This window comes from Aotus nancymaae, unplaced genomic scaffold, assembly GCF_030222135.1.
Source record: "Aotus nancymaae isolate 86718 unplaced genomic scaffold, 86718_ANA_hifiasm-v0.15.2.pri h1tg000016l, whole genome shotgun sequence".
In the NCBI taxonomy this organism is placed as follows: Eukaryota; Metazoa; Chordata; class Mammalia; order Primates; family Aotidae; genus Aotus; species Aotus nancymaae.
This window is the reverse complement of record NW_026988428.1, coordinates 36,077,977-36,096,818: the sequence shown is the minus strand read 5'-3', so window position 1 is coordinate 36,096,818 and position 18,842 is coordinate 36,077,977. Positions and strand designations below refer to the sequence as shown.

Sequence of the window (18,842 nt, the reverse complement as noted above, 5' to 3'; positions counted from 1 at the left end):
CAACAGTTGAACCAGACTGCATTTTAAGCCCGTGCTCTGTGCTCTCCACCAAGGTCATACACACCCCCTCAACCCAGAGAGCAAGAACTATTCACGCCAGCCTGTTGCAAACTTCCTTCCAGAGCAGATGGTGTTGGGGGAAACAGATAGGAACTGACCTCAAAACATCATCTCAATCTCTGCCCACTTTCCTGCTTCTGTTCCCAAAAGCTGATGCCCAGCTGATCTGGGTGGAGTCCAAGACACCTCATCCCCATGTGACCAGGGAGCCGCATGGATGAGTCTCACCATGGTGTAAGAACTATGGCCTTCTCCAAGCTCTCTTGAGCCTCGAAGCCCTCCAGCCCAAGAGCTCCCAGAATCCTTACCACTGAGGACTAAGCCTTTTCTTTCTGGGGGCTCTGTGACCTCACCTCATTACAGTCACAGAGTTCCACCCAGGAGGCCTCAGAGGCATGGGGTAGAAGGGGGCTATACTGTGATCCCAGATGGGAAAATAAAAGTTTCTGGGCTGAAGTAGAACTTAAAGGAAAGTGGAAGAGGGGAAGACTACCTCAGGTGAAGGAAATGTGAGGAGCTGAGGAGCTCGGGCTTCTGGATGGGCACTGGGGAGCCACAGAGGGTGTTTGAGCAGGAGAGTGGCCTGTCACAAGATGTGATTGTCTAGGAGCAGTGCAGAAGATTGACAGGATGGCAAGAAATTAGAACTGGGGATGCCAGTCTCAAGACTTGGTAGGAGATCTTGGGTGAGGCAATGACTTTAACCTGTAGGAGTGCGTAGGAACTAGAGAGCACAAGCCACTGAGAGCATTTTTCCATTTGTTTTATAAATTTCTCATGCATGCAAAAGAGTATGCAAAACCTACATTTATTGATTTAACTAGCAACAATAATAAAACAAATCCTTGTGTACTCACCAGTACCTTCAAAGCCCCCTGCAGGATTCTTGCTGATCCATCTCTATCCATCTCTAATCCCATCTGATCCCCAAAGTAACCACTGTCCTGGGGTTTATGTTGGTCATTCCCTTTCTTTTCTTTATTACTATGTCATTATTACTCAAAACTAGCATTGAGTTTTGCCTACCTTTAAGCTTTATATAAATAGAATTACACCTCGTACGTTTCTGTGACTTGCTTTTTCCTCAACATTCTAGTTTTGAAATTCAGCTTTCTGATGCATGTGGTTTTATTTCTCAGTGCTGCATAGTATTCCAATGTACGACTATACATATACACACACACATACATACATGTATCCATTTTCCTCTAGGTAGCACATGTGATTTTTGTTTTGGTTATAACAAGGCTGTCATGAACTTGCTTATACATATCTGCTGGTGGACCTCAGCAAGAAGTTCTTTGGGGTACTAGTTGTCAAACTGTTTTTTAAACTCGACTCTAAATGAGAAATATAAGTTGTATCATGAATCACTACCTACATACAAATACACACACATATACTGAAATAAGTTTCATGGAAAAATCATTTACTTCTACTGTGTGTAATGCACTCTGATCTAACCAATCACCTTAACACATTCTTTTACTTTCAACTTATGTCCTTATGTTTTAAGTTTATTTCTTATAACTAGCATGTTACCTTATTTAATAATACAATGAAAATGAAATACTCATGAACCCACTTACTGATCCCAAAACTAAAACCTTACTAGTAATTTACATCTAGCTTCATGCTCCTTCCCTACCCTGTCCTCTCCTAATCACCCCAGAGGTGACTGCTTTCCTAAAGTTATATAATTCCTTTGTTTTTCTTTATCATATACACGCATATGCCTAAATATCTATTTGTTTCAGTTTTCTGTTCATTTTTTTATAAAAAGGATGTCACACAGGGTCTTGTTTTATTCAACATTATGTAGCTAGTATTCCTCCATTATAGTATACAGAATTCCATTATGTGACTATACCACACTTTATGTAATTCTATTATTGTTTTATTTTTTTCTCTTACAAAGGTAGTGCTGTGAACATTTTTCTACATGTCCTCCAATGGGCGTACATGAGAATTTGTGTACAACTACAAACAGAACTTCTGACTCATAAGATGGTTAGTATCTTATAAAGGTGTTAACTTTATAATACAAAATTATTTTCCAAAGTTGTTATAACAATTCATACTTTGCTCAGCAACATGAAAAAGATTCATATCCTCTTTAATGTGTCTTAATTTTCAACAATTAAATAATGCAATCTCATTTTCGGTCTTGTTTTGTATTTTCATGATTACTGTTAAAGTTTAAGATCTCTTTAAATGTCTATTACATGTATATTTCATTTTCTTTTTTCCGTTTTTTTCTAATGAGTTTTTGCCTTATTCTGGAGGACTATAAGTGTTCTTTATATTTTGGAGTATTACTAGTACATCATTTATATATTCCACAAGTATTTTCTTCAAGTTTACAGCTTATCTTTTTATCACCTATTTTGAAAAATAAAGTTGTTAGTTTTAATGTAATCTAATTTATCAATCTCTTATGTTAAGCATTTTATGTGCCTTGTTTAAAAATCCTCTACACCAAAGTAAGAAAAATACTCTCCAATCTTTCTTCTAAAACCCTTAAAGTTTTGCTTTGACATTTGTGTTTTAAATTAGTTTGAAATTGATTTTGTGTATAAGAGAAAACAGGAATCTAATTTTATTTTTTACATGTGGATAACCAATGCATAGTCCTTTTCACTACATACCCCCTCTATTATACAACAAAATCATTTATTTATTTATTTATTTATTTATTTATTTATTTATAAATTTAGGGGCTATTTAGTTCCATTGGTCAATTTGTCTATTCCTGCGTGGGTACTATACTTTCTGAATCACTACAACTCCACAATACATTATCCTCCCTGAAAGGAAGAGCACCTTTGTTTTCCTTTTCATCATTCCTTAGCTAGTCTTGACCTTTGTTCTTCCCCATAAATTTTAGAATCAACTTGTCAAGAATTATGTAAATCCTTGTTTGGAATTTGAGTGTTGTTGCATCAACTCTGCAGATCAGTTTAAGGATAATTAACATATTTATGATAATAAAGCTTCCTAAGAACATGGTATAGCTCTTCATTTAATTAAGTCTTCTTTATCTTTCCTTTCCTATAACATCTTGTATAATGTTCATATTTCTCTAGGTATAAGCCTTTCACACTTTCATTAGATTTATTTCTAAGTATCTTATGCATTTTAAATCATTATTTTATCAATTTTATTGAGATATTTGCATACAATTATATCTCAATAAAGTGCACACATAAAGTGCATGTTTAACTTTATAAGAAATTGCCAAGTACAGATCAACAAATTTTGACAGATGTATGCTCCAATATAATCACCACTGAATGGAAATATAGATTTCCATTATCTTAGAAAGTCTCCTCATGCCTCTTTGCCATCAGCTTCCCAATCCCATCCCAGGCAACCACTGATCTAATTTCTATCACTGTAGATTAGTATTGCTAGTTGTAGAACTTCAGATGAATAGAAGTATACAGTATATATTCTTTGTATCTCAATGTTTCTACTTAGCATAATGTTTTTGAGATTATCTATGTTGTGTCATGAATCTAGTTCATTATTTTTTGTTGCTGAATGATATTTTATTATATGACTGTATCTCAATTTGTTTATCCATTCATCTGCTGGTACACATTTGAGTTGTTTCCAATTTGGGGCTATTATAAATAAGTCTTCTATAAAATTCATATACAAGTCTCTGTACAGATCTGTTTTTTGTTTTTGTTTTTGTTTTTTCTTAGTAAATACCCAGGAGTGGAATTGCTGCATCATTTGATAAGTGCACATTTAACTTCATAAGAAATTGCCAAACTGTGTCTGTCTGTCTGTCTGTCTGTCTGTCTGTCTGTCTGTCTGTCTGTCTTCCTCTCCCATCAGACTGGGATCTCAGGTAGGCAGAGACTTGCCTGCCTCTGATTGTTTCCTCAGTGCCCAGCCCTGGCTGTGCACATGGTAGGGGTTCAGGAAGCGTGTGATCCAGGACACCCACCTTGTGGATGAAGGCAGCAAACCTGCCGTTGAGGCACTTGATCTGCTTATCCTCCTGCTTTATGCACTGCATATTGGGGTCAGTCTCTCGGTTGAGGGGTGTGACGAGGCTCTTGTTGACCAACACGATGGTGATGCAGGCAGTGCTGGGCCCACACGTGCTGCCAGAGTGGTAGCTGAATCTGTGTCCACAGGAGCCAGTGCCAAAGCCCCCAGTGAGGCCGTGGTAGCAGGGGCCAGCCGTGATGCAGCAGCAATCAGGCCAGGGCCCGCAAGATGCAGCTAAGGGTGAGGTTGTAACCATATCTCCAAGTGGTCCCACAGGACCTAGATTTGCAGACTCCACTCAGACTCCGCTCTAGGCAAGACATTCTACAAGTCATGGCAGCTCTCTGCTGGAGAAGATGAAGCAAGAGGAAGAAGAGAAGGACTCTGACCTCTCCCTTACTGCTAGCACCTTTTATAAACCCGGACACCTGGGTCTGTCTGCTTCCCCATGTGGAGAGGCCATATTGTCACCTTTATGGGCTTGGGAAATTTCAGCCGTTTCTCCTCCCTCCTGGGGTAACATCATCAAGATGGGGCTTTGGAAAATCCTACACTCAGGCAATTACGAAATGTTGGCAGCATTTCTTCCACAGCTGAGGGCTGACAGTGCCCAGGAGTCAAGGTTAGCCAAAGCCTGTGGACTCCACACTTTGTGAGGTAATTGTGGAGCTGGGGAGAAGCCAGGTTGGGATGCTTCCTTTCAGGTCGTTAGCTGAGCTCACAAGCTCAGTTTTTCAGTTTGGGCCATCAGATGAGCTGCAACCAGGGACAAAGGACAGGCCATCCTCACTCCGGGTGGTGGGCCCTGGCTCCTTCAAGTGAAAGACCCTTCCAGAAACTCCCCAGGCAGAGCCCCAGGGCCAAGTCCTAAAGGCAACCTGTGATACTTGATTCCTGGCACGGCCAGTAGGAGATTGTGTCTACCTCTACGAAGACGTGGAAAAGTCAACCATGCAACCAAAAAGTTTTGTTCAGCTCTTCTTGCCACAAGAGCCATGGAGTGAGCATGTGTGTAAGCATCTGGTTTGAGGATTCAAGTATCTGGATCCCTGCACCTGCCCACCCACCTCCCTCCTTTCCCATGTGCCTTCAAGATTCCTCACCCCCACCCGACAGTGTCTCCCTCAACTCCACCAGAAGCACAGGGCCATGCTCTCCAGTATCTTGCAAAGGCTCCCTCTTTATTGGGGGTACCCTTCAAGAGAGCTTGTCTCATCAGCTTTGAGACAGGCCCACAGGAGCCTAATGGAAGGGTGGGAGTGGGGGTCCCCAGCCAGGAGAGCATCAGTGTGTAAAAGGCCACAGCCTCCAGACCTGAAAGAGCAGGGCAGGGGGCTGGGGGGTCTGGATGGTGACCAGAGCAGTGAAATAACAACAGCTCTCAACAGTGGCTAGAATGTACGGACCACTTACTGTACAGCAGGCAGCATGCTAGTGCTTTACACACCCCTCACCGGATCCTTACCATGTCCCTGGCAAGTTCTATTACCTCAATTCTACATACAAAAGAAACAGAGGCTCAGAGAGGTTCTGTGCAAGTTTTCACCCACATTGTAAGTGGCAGAGTCCAGATGTGTCTGATTCCAGAGACACTTTTGATCACTATACTATGAAGAATGAAGAAATGTATTTCTGAAATGGACACACTGGTGTCCAAGATAAACAAAGGTACCAGAAGAACACAGACGGACATGCGTGCACACACACGCTTTTACACATATACACTCTGTGTACGAGCCCCATGCCCCATTTACTCACACACCTCTGAGCATGGCACCTCTAGCACTTTGCTTGACATTCTAAGCCCACCCTGCCAATCCACAATATCACCGTGTGGCCTCCCCTGCCCTCACCAACTCCTATTTTTCAGTCAAAGCAGATGACCTGCTATTCCCTTCACATCTTCTGGCCTCCCTGGCTTGCTATCGTTGCTGACACCATTCCCTCTGCCTGAATCCTCCCCTCTCTCATCTCAGCATTTCCAGGTTTCTCACCTTCTTCAGGCCAAACCAAAGTGTCAGCTCCTCCAAGGACCCTGCTCTGACCCCTGGTCCCAAGCTCCCATTGCATGGTATTGCTCCACTATAGCCAAACCCCCTACAGCTTTGCACCAGGGTCCTCTGTGTGCGTGCCTGCACTGCCTGAGGAAGGCAGTCTCTCCTTCATGCTCTGAGCCTTGTTCCTGATGGGTATTCAGTAGATGTTTGCTTCCTGCCCTGGGACCCACCGGGAGGCTAAAGAAGAGGCATGGTAACCCAAACAGGACATTAGCTTTTCACTGATAGGCTGGTATATTGGTGATAAAAGAGGTGCTGGGGGTGATTTCTAGAAGATCCGGCTGAGAATGAAGAAGCCCTCCTCTTCCCTGGCACTTGTGACAATCAACCCACTCTATGAAGAAGTATGTCCTTAATTGTTTCTGAAATTTCTCGGGCTTCAGCCTGTTTCTCTCCCCTGAGTTCTAAGAATAATAAAAAGACCACCAGGCATACGTTTCCCGGAGGCTGGGCCAGGGATGAGCATTAACACTGTGGAGGACCACTCTGATCTAGGTGACAAACCTCTCCATTCCAGCCCCTTCACATTGTACTCTTAGCGGGCACAACCCAGCCTGCAGCTCTTCTGTTTCTCTGGATTTTAAATGCATGTAATTATCTGAGTGGATGAAGGCTGATTATTAACATCCTCATCGATTGTGATAGCATAGAAAGTCCAGTCCATCCACCCACCAAACCCCCGAAAGGGATCCAAGCAAGAATCATGTAAGTGCCTCCATACGTCTAATTTAAATCCCCCATGCTTCAGGTTAAGTCCAATTTCTCTTGTCCAGGAAACACCAAGGGAAGACTCCTTCAATACTACTTATTCCCAAAAGAAAATTGTAGTCAGAATACACCATCCTGAAGCCAAGCATTAGTCACACAACTGGTGACTAACAGAGCAGGAGCACCGTCATCTCGGACAAACACCGCCCCTCTCAGTTCCAGCTCCCTTTCTAGCCTCATGCATTGCAAGGAAATCACTGATAACTACAAGCAGACATTCCCAGTCAGGTAAATGGGTACAATAATACCCACCTCAGAAGGACACCCTGGGAACTAGACAGTAAAACACAGAAAAGACAGCTCAGGCACACAGGGAAGTAGGGGGAAATTCTCATGGGTTAACTGCCAAACTTCACCCTCATACAATGGGCCCTAGTAAAACAGTGGTCCTGAATAAGCACATTCCTTTCCCTTCAGGTGCACTAAGATAGGGAAGCTAAAGGCAGCCTCAGGGTACATGCCTGCAGCTGCAGAAAGATTTTTGGAAACAGACACACGCTCTCCCTCCCAGATAAGCACAACAAAGACACAGAAACAGTCCAAGCCTCCAATAAACTCTCCCACCCTAAATCCTGAAAAACTCTTAGTCTGTAAGAAGAGTGTGCCTCTGACCTTACTCAGCCAGATGTCCCTCTCATGTTTGTTTTCTCTAAAATAAACCTGTCTGACTGGCAAGCCACCTTTTGTGTTTCTTTCTTCTTTCTTTAATTCTTACAGACTCCCAGCTGAAGCTGGGGAAGAAGCACAAGCCTGTGGAGTTGGGCTCCAACTTCTACAGAGGACTGAACTAAGGTTGGCCTTAAGCTGCTGCAAAACAGACCAAGGCTGAACCAAAGGAATCCAAGCCCATGAGAGTGCAGAAAAGACAGGAAAAGGGTTCATAGGGCACTCCCTGGAAATGAGATGCCAGGCAGCTCAAAGCCAGGACTGGCTCCGATGACCTCTGGAGTTCTAAGATTTAATTGCTGCTTTCACAATAATAACTCATATTTAAAAGCAAAGGAAGCTGAGGGTGATTTGTGTGCTTCTCTTTAATGCTGGCTGCTGAGTGCACACTCCTGGTTTCCTCTGCAATAATTAGACACATAATTAACCTCCTTTATAATAGATTATGGCCTTCTAGAGTTGGTGACCATGACCAAGACTCAGTTAAGGGGAAGGTCTTGGATCGACCAATTTCTCCAAGGGCCCAAAACCCAGCAGTCTGTGCTCCTGCTGCCAACAAGAACTCAACCCTCATTCAGCCCCCAAAGATTCAGACCCTGGGTGAGACCCATGTAGAGGAGGGCCTGGGAGAGGGGTCTCCTCTCAGATTCTAACTCTGCCCCTCTATGGAGCCATCTATGTATGACCTTAAACAAGTCACTGGGCCACCCTGAGCTCACCTTCCCAATCAGGTGGGCACAGTAATACCCACCTCAGAAAGATGCCCTGGGAACTGGAGGAAACAATACAGTATAAAGAGGCCTCAGCACAGTACTAGGCACATTGCGGGCACTCCATAAAACAACTGCCTCCCCCTCGCCCAAGCAGAGTGGAGAGAGGTACAGGAAGGAGGGACACTTGGCCAGAAGAGGAGGTATGAGTTGAGTCCTGAGATAGACAGAAGAGAAGAGAAAGTTTTTGCCTAAAGGGACACAGGATGAATGATAAATTAACAATAGAATAGAACAAATAATAGATAAAGAAACAAACATTTACAGAGCTCTTACTAAGTGGCAGGTAGGGCCCTAAATGCTTTCTGGTTATTATCTCATTAGATCCTGGCGACAGCCCTCAATGCTTACTATTATTATCGCTATTTTGCATTGAGGAAACTGAGGCTCAGAAAGGTAATTCGGCTGCCCAAGGTCATGACATGAACCTGCAGGACTGACTTCAGAGGCCCCACCCTCTCGACACGCACGCACACACGCGCCCCCCCACACCGTGCAGGGATGTGCAGATAACTAAAGCCAAGCTTCCCCGCCGGCGGGGGACCAGGGCTAGGGGGACTGGGACCCAAGTGGGGGCCGGATCCAACGAGGCAACGCTCCGAGTCCCGGCAGAGGGGCGACGAGCGGAGGAGTTACATCCGCACTCCCGCAGCGCAAGAGCGGCTGAGCTGATCAGGCGCTTCCAGGCCCCATAAAGCGCGGGCGGGAGGCGAACGCCGTTTTATGGAGGCGGCCTGGCCGTCCGGCCCTCTTTGATTCCCGGCTCCGCGAGGGGCGAGGACCGAGCCCTCCAAGCTCGTAAACGCCTGGCCGGCGAGCTCCCTCTCCGGGCCCGCGGGCAGCCGTATAAGGCGCGGCGCCGGCCTGGAGTCCAGCCGCCCGCCCGTGCCGCCGCGGCACCATGTCCGGCCTCTCCTCCCGCCTCGGCGCCCCCTTCGGGGTCCGCGCCTTCAGCTGCATCTCGGCCTGCGGGCCCCGGCTCGGCTGCTGCTGCATCACCGCCGCCCCCTACCGCGGCATCTCCTGCTACCGCGGCCTCGCCGGGGGCTTCGGCAGCCACAGCGTGTGCGGGGGCTTCCGCGCCGGCTCCTGCGGGCGCAGCTTCGGCTACCGCTCCGGGGGCGTGTGCGGGCCCAGCCCCCCATGCATCACCACCGTGTCGGTCAACGAGAGTCTCCTCACGCCCCTCAACCTGGAGATCGACCCCAACGCGCAGTGCGTGAAGCAGGAGGAGAAGGAGCAGATCAAGTGCCTCAACAGCAGGTTCACGGCCTTCATCGACAAGGTGGGTGTCCTGGATCACACCCTTCCTGAACCTGGAGATCCTGGGAGGAGATGGGCATTCCCAGGCCGGTCTCTCTAGAAATAGGGAATGAGGACGGCTGATAGTTTATACAATTTTAGGCGGTGCCGGCCCATAACATTAAATAACAGTGAAACACCTGGTGGGAAAATTCATCTGCTTTAATGTCTGTTTCAGTCCTTAAGATTAGGTGGGGAAAAGTCTCACTGGATGCTAATGTTTTTAGCATCTCTCCAATTCTTGCTTCCCTCGTGCTTCTAATAAAGAGAGCAAGCCTGGGGTTCAGAACTGTCTAGGACAACTGTGTCTGCTAGAATTTAATAATTCCCTTTATGTATGCCTAGTAATGATGGTTTTGCATCTCTGGTAGTAATATTAAGTTACTTTTTTTTTTTTTTAATTGAGACGGAGTTTCACTCTTGTTGCCCAGGCTGGAGTGCAATGGTGCTATCTCGGCTCACTGCAACCTCCGCCTCCCAGGTTCAAGCGATTCTCCTATCTCAGCCTCCGAGCAGCTGGGATTACAGGCACGTGCCACCACACCCGGCTAATTTTTTGTACTTTTAGTAGAGACAGGGTTTCACTATGTTGGCCAGGCTTTTAACCCCATACATATAAATGTTAATTGAATCCACTTATAGATAGATCATGAGTAAAATAGCATATAGGATAGCAAAATCCTGAAGTCACCTTTGAGTGTCCACAGAAGAGAAAGGAGGCAGGGAGAGGGTGAGTGGCTGGCCCAAGGGCCCCCAGAGAGTGGGTGCCAGAGCAGGGCTCCAATCCCAGGCCCTCTCCAACTCTCCAGCCCCTGGGCTAAAAGGTCCACAGCTTGGGGCCCCAGCTGCCCCACTCCCTCTAGCAAGGGCTGGCTCACCTCAGCAGGCACCGCACCCTGGAGAGGTGACCAAGAAATGGCTCGTGGAATGCACGCTGGCCCAGGAGCAGGTGCCCTGGCCTCCATGCCCATTTCCTCTACTAATGTACTGTGTGGCACTGGGAAGAGGCTTCCCTTCTCTACCCCAGTGGCCTCCTCACCAGGGCTGTGTGTGGTACAGCATGTGAGCTGGCTGTGACTAAAAGGGAAGATGGGGGCCAAGGCAGCCATGAGACCCCATAGCCAAGACCACCTAAAATTATCCCATGTAGTCGGGTGCGGTGGCTCATGCCTGTAATCCCAGCACTTTGGGAGGCTGAGGCGGGCGGATCACAAGGTCAGGAGTTCGAAACCAGCCTGGCCAAAATAGTGAAACCCCGTCTCTACTAAAAATACAAAAAATTAGTTGGGTGTGGTGGCGGGCGCCTGTAATCCCAGCTGCTTGGGAGGCTGAGGCAGGAGAATTACTTTAACCCAGGAGGCAGAGGTTGCAGTGAGCCAAGATTGCACCATTGCACTCCAGCCCGGCAACAATGTGAGACTCTGCCTAAAAAAAAAAAAAAAAAAAAAAAAAAAAAAATTATCCCGTGTAATAGCCACAGTCCCCATTCCCCATGTCTACAAGTTCCAACCTGGGAATTCCCAGCTGCAGTCATGGAGTTGGATAAAAAGGACCCCAGGGCAAAAGGCAGGAGGACATCTCCTCTCAAATGTATGAGAAGTGGAAAACTGGAAGCCAAGGGACCTAGTTTGTTTGCTGACATCCTTTCTGGCCAGCACAATGTATTGTTGCCATGTGTTCCTCCAGTTTCAGTGAAATCCAGGAAAAGCGTACAAGCCTCACTTTGCTGGGGTCCTCACCCTCCCTGTTTTCCAAAACCTCCCCCCATTCACATTACCTGCCTGGCCTCCAGAGACACATGACACAGTGTTCAACATAAAGGGTTCAGGCCACCTAGGACCATGCCCCACACATCCCCATGGCTCTTCAGGCCCCAGGCGTCCTGTCTGGTAAGAGCCTAGCCTCTTTGACCTCCCCAGCTAGAAAGCCCTTCCCACCTTGACCATCCATTCAATCAAATGTTCACCAAGCCAAGGGCTGGCTATGAGGATATCAATAAATAAGCCACAGGCCCTGCCCTGAGGGAGCCTATAGTGAAAGATATCCTCCCTACTCTATCCCTCCCAACGCTGCTCTACATTCCTTTCCTCCAGGAAGTCTTCCCTAATTATCACTACCCACTACCCCCATTTGTCCCCCGTAGCCTGACAGTGACATCTGTCCCTCCCAGGCCTCTCAGTTGCTCACTCATCCCATCCAGGCCCAACCTGGATAGACCCTCACTCAGACCTGAATAAGCAATTATGAAACAAGGATTCTCCAGCTGCATCTTCCAGCCAGGAGAGGCCAGCAAGGGCCATGTGGTCTACCCCTTGCCTCTGCACATCTCACTGCTAGTTCTGTCTTGACTCTGGCTGTTCCCCAAGGAGGGCTGGGGATATTGGCTCCTCCCACCAACTTTTCTCCCACTTCCACACCAGGTGCGCTTCCTGGAGCAGCAGAACAAGCTGCTGGAGACCAAGCTGCAGTTCTTCCAGAACCACGAGTGCTGTGAGAGCAACCTGGAGCCCCTGCTTGAGGGCTACATCTAGACTGCAGCAGGAGGCCGACAGTGGCAGGCTGGCCTCGGAGCTCAACCACGTGCAGGAGGTGCTGGAGGGCTACAAGAAGAAGTGAGTGCAGTGAGAAGAGGGTCTGGAGAAACTAAATGGGATTAAGTCAAAGTATGATAAGTTTGGGTTAGACCACAAGAGGAACTTCCCACCAGGAAGAAAATAGTGACAATAATCCTGTGGGATGGGGGGAGTTTCTTTTCTAGGCTGGGAGTTTAACATTGGAGATTCTGAACTGTTCCATCTGCTTCATCATTGTGTGTTTGTTTCATTAATTCATCAAACATTTTATTGACCATCTACTCAATGTTGTAGGTGGGGAAGGAGTAAGGAAGTAAGAAAGAAGGGAAAGGAAAGGTACCAGGGCTGGGCAGAGTTCCTCCCCACCCCCCGCCACCAAGGGAGTTACAGCCCAGAAACAGAGAGGAGGTCTTTGAAAATGTGCAGGGCCCCCACCCTGACCCATATCAGGAGTGAGTCCTTGAAATAGAGCTTTGGGTAACATGGGTTGGTTTGAATGCCCACAAGGAAGGGATAGACAAGTTCCCTTCGGTCCAACATTTTTTTGATTCTTGTGACAACCTCCAAAAGATCCAGTTCCTGGAGTGTTTGCCTGTACCTTCGTTCCCATTTTTTTCCTCCCTCAATCTGAGCCTTGTGTATTTTGTCCCCAGGTATGAAGAAGAGGTGGCACTAAGGGCCACTGCTGAGAATGAATTTGTGGCCTTGAAGAAGGTGAGTGACCCCAGAATCCTCATCCGCTATTTCAGAACTGAGGTCAGAGACAGAAGGGTCCTAGACCCAAAGGTTTGAGCTGGGAGGCCTTGGCTAAAATCAGGCTCTCTGTAATTCGGAGAGGTGGAGGGACTCCCTTAGAATCACACGACCCAGCTTCTTTCTATTCCTTTCCCCAGTGCTCCAGTGCTCCCTGGGTGCCTCTGGCAGCAGAATACACTGCTTCAGGCAGGGCAATATTCTCCCGCATCCGAAGTTGCTCCCATACAGCCACTGGCTTTTCACCTCCTTCGGCCCTGCGCCTGGCATAGAGTGTGCACCCTATAAATATTTGTGAGTGAAAGAGCATGTGAATGGTAGCCAATGGCTGCATCCTCAGGCCAGCAAAAGCTTGGAAACAGGCGGGGACAGTGACCATCATCCCTGGCCTCTTAGACTTGGCTCTGTACAAGTACCGTCACATGGACTCTGATTAGGCCCTCAGCCACCTCCATATGAGGAAGGCCGGATTACTGTGAGAAAGTGAGGCACAGAGGTTAAGGGGACTGGTCAGAGTCACACTGACTTGGAAGGGACAGAGTTGATCCCTGAGCCCTCTTCTGACCACAGATGTAGATTTATCTTCCATGAGATTTCAGAGTGGAGAGGGGTGGACCATCACTAGAACTGACCCATTGTATACTAGACCCTAAGTTTTGGTGATAGTGCACAACATGGGTTCTAGAGGAATCATCCCAGTGGGTACCTGAGGAAGTGCCTGCAAACCTCAGCATCCCCCTCCCTTACCCAAACCTGCTGTTGACCCCACTATTAACCGCATAAGGGGCTTCGCCACGGCATGATACCAGGCTTTGCAATGAGCATCTACAGAGGGTTTCCAGGGAAGCTGCTCAGCCTGATGGGGCACCCCTCCCTGGCAGGAAAAAAAAACAAGCGTTCTGCTTTGTCTCTCCAGGGCAACTCCTGTGCCACCTTCTCCCCTTTAGGACATGGACTGTGCCTACCTGCGCAAATCAGACCTGGAGGCCAACACAGAGGCCCTGACCCAGGAGATCGACTTCCTGAGGCGGCTGTATGAGGAGGTGCGGGGCCACAGAGCAGTGGGGCAGCAAGGAGGATATGAGTTAGACATTGGAAAAGGCTTGTTACCATTCAGCTTCTGAACCCCATGGTTGGGCAAGGGGAGAAGCCCCAGGCAGGTTCCCCGTGAGCAGGTGAAGAAGTGTGGCTTGACCTGCCACTCCCATGCCCCAGGCAAGCTGGTGCTCCTGGTTACCAAAGTGACAGTTGCCACAAGGCTTCAAACTCTGGTTCTAGACCCAAACTTTCAAGCTGGAAGGCCCTGATTGAAATCAGGTACTGGGCCTCAGACATGGACTCTCTACTTCCGAGTCCTCTAGGCCTCAGGACTCTGGGCTTCAGGAGTCCTGAGGGGGTCCCAGGGTTGAGATGGAAGACTGTAACTGGGAGGGTGGGGCTTCAGACACTGAGGAAGCAGGGAAAGGGGACAGGGGACGATGATGAGCATGGGCTACCAAGAGTGGGGCTGGTTTAAGAAGCTCTTGCCACTCCCCCTCTCCTGCAGGAGATCCGCGTTCTCCAATCCCACATCTCAGACACCTCCATGGCCGTCAAGCTGGACAACAGCCGGGACCTGAGCATAGACTGCATCACTGCTGAGATCAAGGCTCAGTACGACGACATTGCCACCTGCAGCCGGGCAAAAGCCGGGTCCTGGTACCACAGCAGGGTGAGTGGGGCAGCACACCTGCCTGCTAGACATGGCAGTAGGAGGGATGTGAGGTATCTATTAAATAGGCTTCCTTTTCTGGGGATGCTGGTCCCTAGGGATGAGAAGCGAAGGGCTGTCTCTCTGAGGCTGGGGTGGCAGGGCAGGACTGTCACATGTGGTTGCACAGGCTGAGCACTGCACAACCTGCACAACCCTCCGTGGTGTCCTGAATGGATGGGAGTTCCCGCCCTGAGCCTCGTGAGCATCTCTACTTCCCCAGTGCGAGGAGATGAAGGCCACGGTGATCAGGCACGGGGAGACCCTGCGCCGCACCAAGGAGGAGATCAACGAGCTGAACCGCATGATCCAGAGGCTGACGGCCGAGGTGGAGAACGCCAAGTGCCAGGTATGGGAGCGTGGCCCACCCCTCAGTGTAGGAAGAGAGTAGGGATTTGAGCAGAGGGATTTGAGTTAGACCCCTTGCCAATGTGTGGGGACATGGGCAAACACCAAGCATGAGGACAGCCTCCTCCATGGAAAAGGTTCTCCATTCTCACTGAATGCAGGCATTGGAGCAGTATAGAGGGAATGAGGAGACAAGGGCTTTCCTGCTTCCAAGGGCAGAATGGGCCAGAGGAAACAGCACCAGTCTAAGGGGCAGGAAACCTGGGCTCTCAAACCAGCTCTGCCACTAGCTTGCCCCGAGACTTGGGAAAGGCATTTAACCTCTCTGGCCTGTTGTTCTAGATCAGTGATCGCACATTCAGAGATCAACAGAGGTTAGTAAATGAGCGAAGCAAGCAAGCTGTTCCCAAGGCACTTGGGTATGGTAGGGTCTATAGCAAACTGGAAAGCACAAAGGGCAGGGCTAGGCAGATCCAACTGAGGCAGGCCATGAAGAAATGCAGGTCCAGTGTGGCCAGATCCTCTAAGCTTTTGAAAGAAGCTTTGAATTTCAATTATGGTGTTAAATTTCCAAAATTGAGGACACTGTACAAACACTCCTGGGAGCACTAATTTGCAACCCCTGGCCTAACAAATAGAGAAGGCCTCTTCCTCTGCTAGTCAATGGTCAGTGGTTATCTGGCCTCTGACCCTGAGACCAGAACAGACACACTTAATAACCCTTTCTTGCCTCCCAGAACTCCAAGCTGGAGGCCGGGGTGGCCTAGTCTGAGCAGCAGGGTGAGGTGGCCCTCAGTGACGCCCGCTGCAAGCTGGCCGAGCTGGAGGCCGCCCTGCAGAAGGCCAAGCAGGACATGGCCTGCCTGATCAGGGAGTACCAGAAGGTCGTGAACTCCAAGCTGGGTCTGGACATTGAGATCACCACCTACAGGCGCCTGCTGGAGGGCGAGGAGCAGAGGTGAGGACCACAGCTATGGGGAGGGTGTCCCCTCAGTTTCCCCAGGTAGTGCTGCAGTGCTTCAACAGCCAGGAGCATGTCTGCAGATTATTTACTTCTACCTGGAGGAGAGAATTTGCAGAATTTGCAAACAGATTTCACCAGCTTTGGTCCCCACAACTAATTTCTGTCTCTTTGCTTTCCCCATAAGGTTGTGTGAGGGCGTTGGTGCTGTAAGTGTCTGTAAGTAATCTATTTTGTGGGTTCCGAAATAAGAGCTTGGGGTTCTGGGCAGGCAATCTTTCTTAAAGCTTCAGACAGTAAAAACTTTAGGCTTGTGGGCCACGCAGTCTCCGCCTCAGCTGCTCCGCTCTTGCTGTAATATAAAGCAGCCACAGCCAAAGGCAAGACTTAAAGGATGAGGTGTGACTGGGTTCCAAGAAAACTTGATTGACAGTCAGCCCGCATGTGGCCATAGTTGGCAGACTCTAAAAACAAAGACGGAGTGGGGCAGTGAGAGATTATTGTAACTTAATTAGCTACAGTCAGGCACCACATAAGGACTTTTAGGTCAAGGATGGATGGAATATAGGACAGTAGTCCCATTAGATTATAATACCATATTTTTACTGTGCCTTTCCTAGGTCTAGCTCCGCTCAGATACACAGATACCTACCATAGTGTTACAGTTGTCTGTCTTCAGTCTTCAGTACAGTCACACGCTGCACAGATTTGTAGCATAGAAGCAATGGGCTGTGCTATAGAGCAAACTTGTGGAACCTGAGGCCAGAAGGCTGCATGCAGCCCAGGATGGCTTTGAATGTGGCCCAACACAACTTTGTAAACTTTCTTAAAACTTAAGAGATTTTTGTGTGTGTGATTGTTTTAAGCTCATCAGCTATCATTAGTGTTAGTGTATTTTATGTGTGGTCCAAGGCAGTTCTTATTCTTCCAGTGTGGCCCAGGAAAGCCAAAATACTGGACACCCTTGAGGCCTGAGTGTGGTGACTTACACCTGTAATCCCAGCACTTTCAGAGGCCAAGGCAGGTGGATCACTTGAGGTCAGGAGTTCGAGACCAGCCTGGCCAACATGGTGAAACCTCGTCTCAACTAAAAACACAAAAATTATCTGGGCGTAGTGACGGGTGCCTATAACCGCAGCTACTATGGAGGCTGAGGCAGGAGAATCGCTTGAACCCAGCACGCAGAGGTTGGAGTGAGCCAAGATCACCACACTACACTCCAGCCTGGGCAACAGAGCAAGACTCTGGCTCAAGAAAAAAAAAAAAGATTGGCCACCATTGCCATAGAGCCCATGTGTGTAGTAGGCTACACCATCTAGGTTTGTGTATGTGCACTCCATGATGTTTACACAATGACAAAATCATTTAATGCTGCATTTCGCAGAACATGTCCCTGTTGTGAGGCAAAGCATAGCTATGTCTGCCTAAGAGAGGACCTGGGCTAACAGTATATCAAGACAAAGGAACCAGTGCCCATAGGAGGGTGTTGAGGGGAGCGGATAGAAACAGGGGAGAAGCTCTGAGCACAAGGGGCCTCCGGCCGCCAGGAGACTGAGCCCTGTCCTCCCCCTCCGGCAGGTGTCAGCAGCTCCCGCGGCGGGGTCGTGTGCGGGGACCTGTGCGTGTCGGGCTCCCGGCCGGCCGGTGATGGGCAGCATCTGCAGCGCCCCCTGCAGCGGGAACGTGGCGGTGAGCACCGGCCTGTGCGCACCCTGCAGCCAGAGCTGCGGCAGCGGCTGCTCCGTGCGCTTCGCCTGAGCATCCCGCTTTGTACCGACGCCACCCCACCAGCAGCAGCCGCAGCAGCCCCAGCCTCCCGAGGCAGCCCGGAGCTCCCACGGCCCCCAGATGAGTGGAAGAAGGGCTTCGGGGCTCAGCCGCCCTACCGGCCCCCAACCCGCGCCTTCTGGTCTCACATCCGCGCCCGCTGACCCCTTCACTGCTTCTGGGAGCACAGGGCTCCTGGTCCGCAGCTCTCCCAACCTCGCGTCTAAAGGACTGTGTCCTCGCAGCCCAAGGCAAAGACCCGGGTCTGGAGGCCTGGAGGCCTGTGGCCTCTGAGGGACAGATGGGCCTGGAGCCCCTTGGTGTGGACTTGCTGTGCCTTCTAATCCACTTGCGGGACAGGCCACCTCTCACGCCTGACTGCCTGGCTCCCTCCCTCTCCTCTGTCTTTGTCTCAGCATTTCCAGTAAAGCTCCTGGTGATATGCAATGTGTCCTGACAGTCTCTCCTTCCTCCTGCCTGCTTCATCTTCCCACCAGGTTTCCCATCAAGGGTGGACAGAGAGCTGTGCACAGCAGTGGAGGGAGGGCTGGCCCACCCCTGCACCCTGCCCCACCCACAGATACTGCATCCTGAAGGGTGGCCCCCAGAGCCAGCAGATGGAAGGGCAATGCGGCAAGCCTTAGTTGGGAGGTGGGAGGGGCTGGATCTCCTGATACCTTGGGTGGGAACCTCATCACTGTGGCTGCTAGGACATCCCTGGTCCACTCCTTCCACTCTCCACCCTCAGCCCCCACCTTAGCATTTGAAAGTTCCCTGACCATAGGGTCAAATATACACACTTCCCCTCAGAAGCCAACACATCCCAGAGAGCTCCTCCACCCACACCACCACCATTGCCCCCTGGGGTCCCAGACACAGAGACCTCCCCACTGCTCCACAGCGCCCATTATACATGCTGCTGCCCGTCAGGGACACATTTCACCATGAATAGGCCCTGCCACAGAACACCTGCCACACTCACAGGCACATAGACCTGTGTATTGAGGACCCTGACATATAGAGTTCCCCATCAAGCACTGACCTAACACACAGATGTCCTTC

The 18,842-nt window shown here is 49.2% G+C and overlaps 1 pseudogene; it reads left to right on the top strand.

Annotated features, from left to right (window-relative positions):
* Positions 1 to 9,227: 9,227 nt before the first annotated feature.
* Positions 9,228 to 17,771, top strand: LOC105715983 (keratin, type II cuticular Hb1-like; annotated as a pseudogene).
* The last annotated feature ends 1,071 nt before the right edge of the window (positions 17,772 to 18,842 follow it).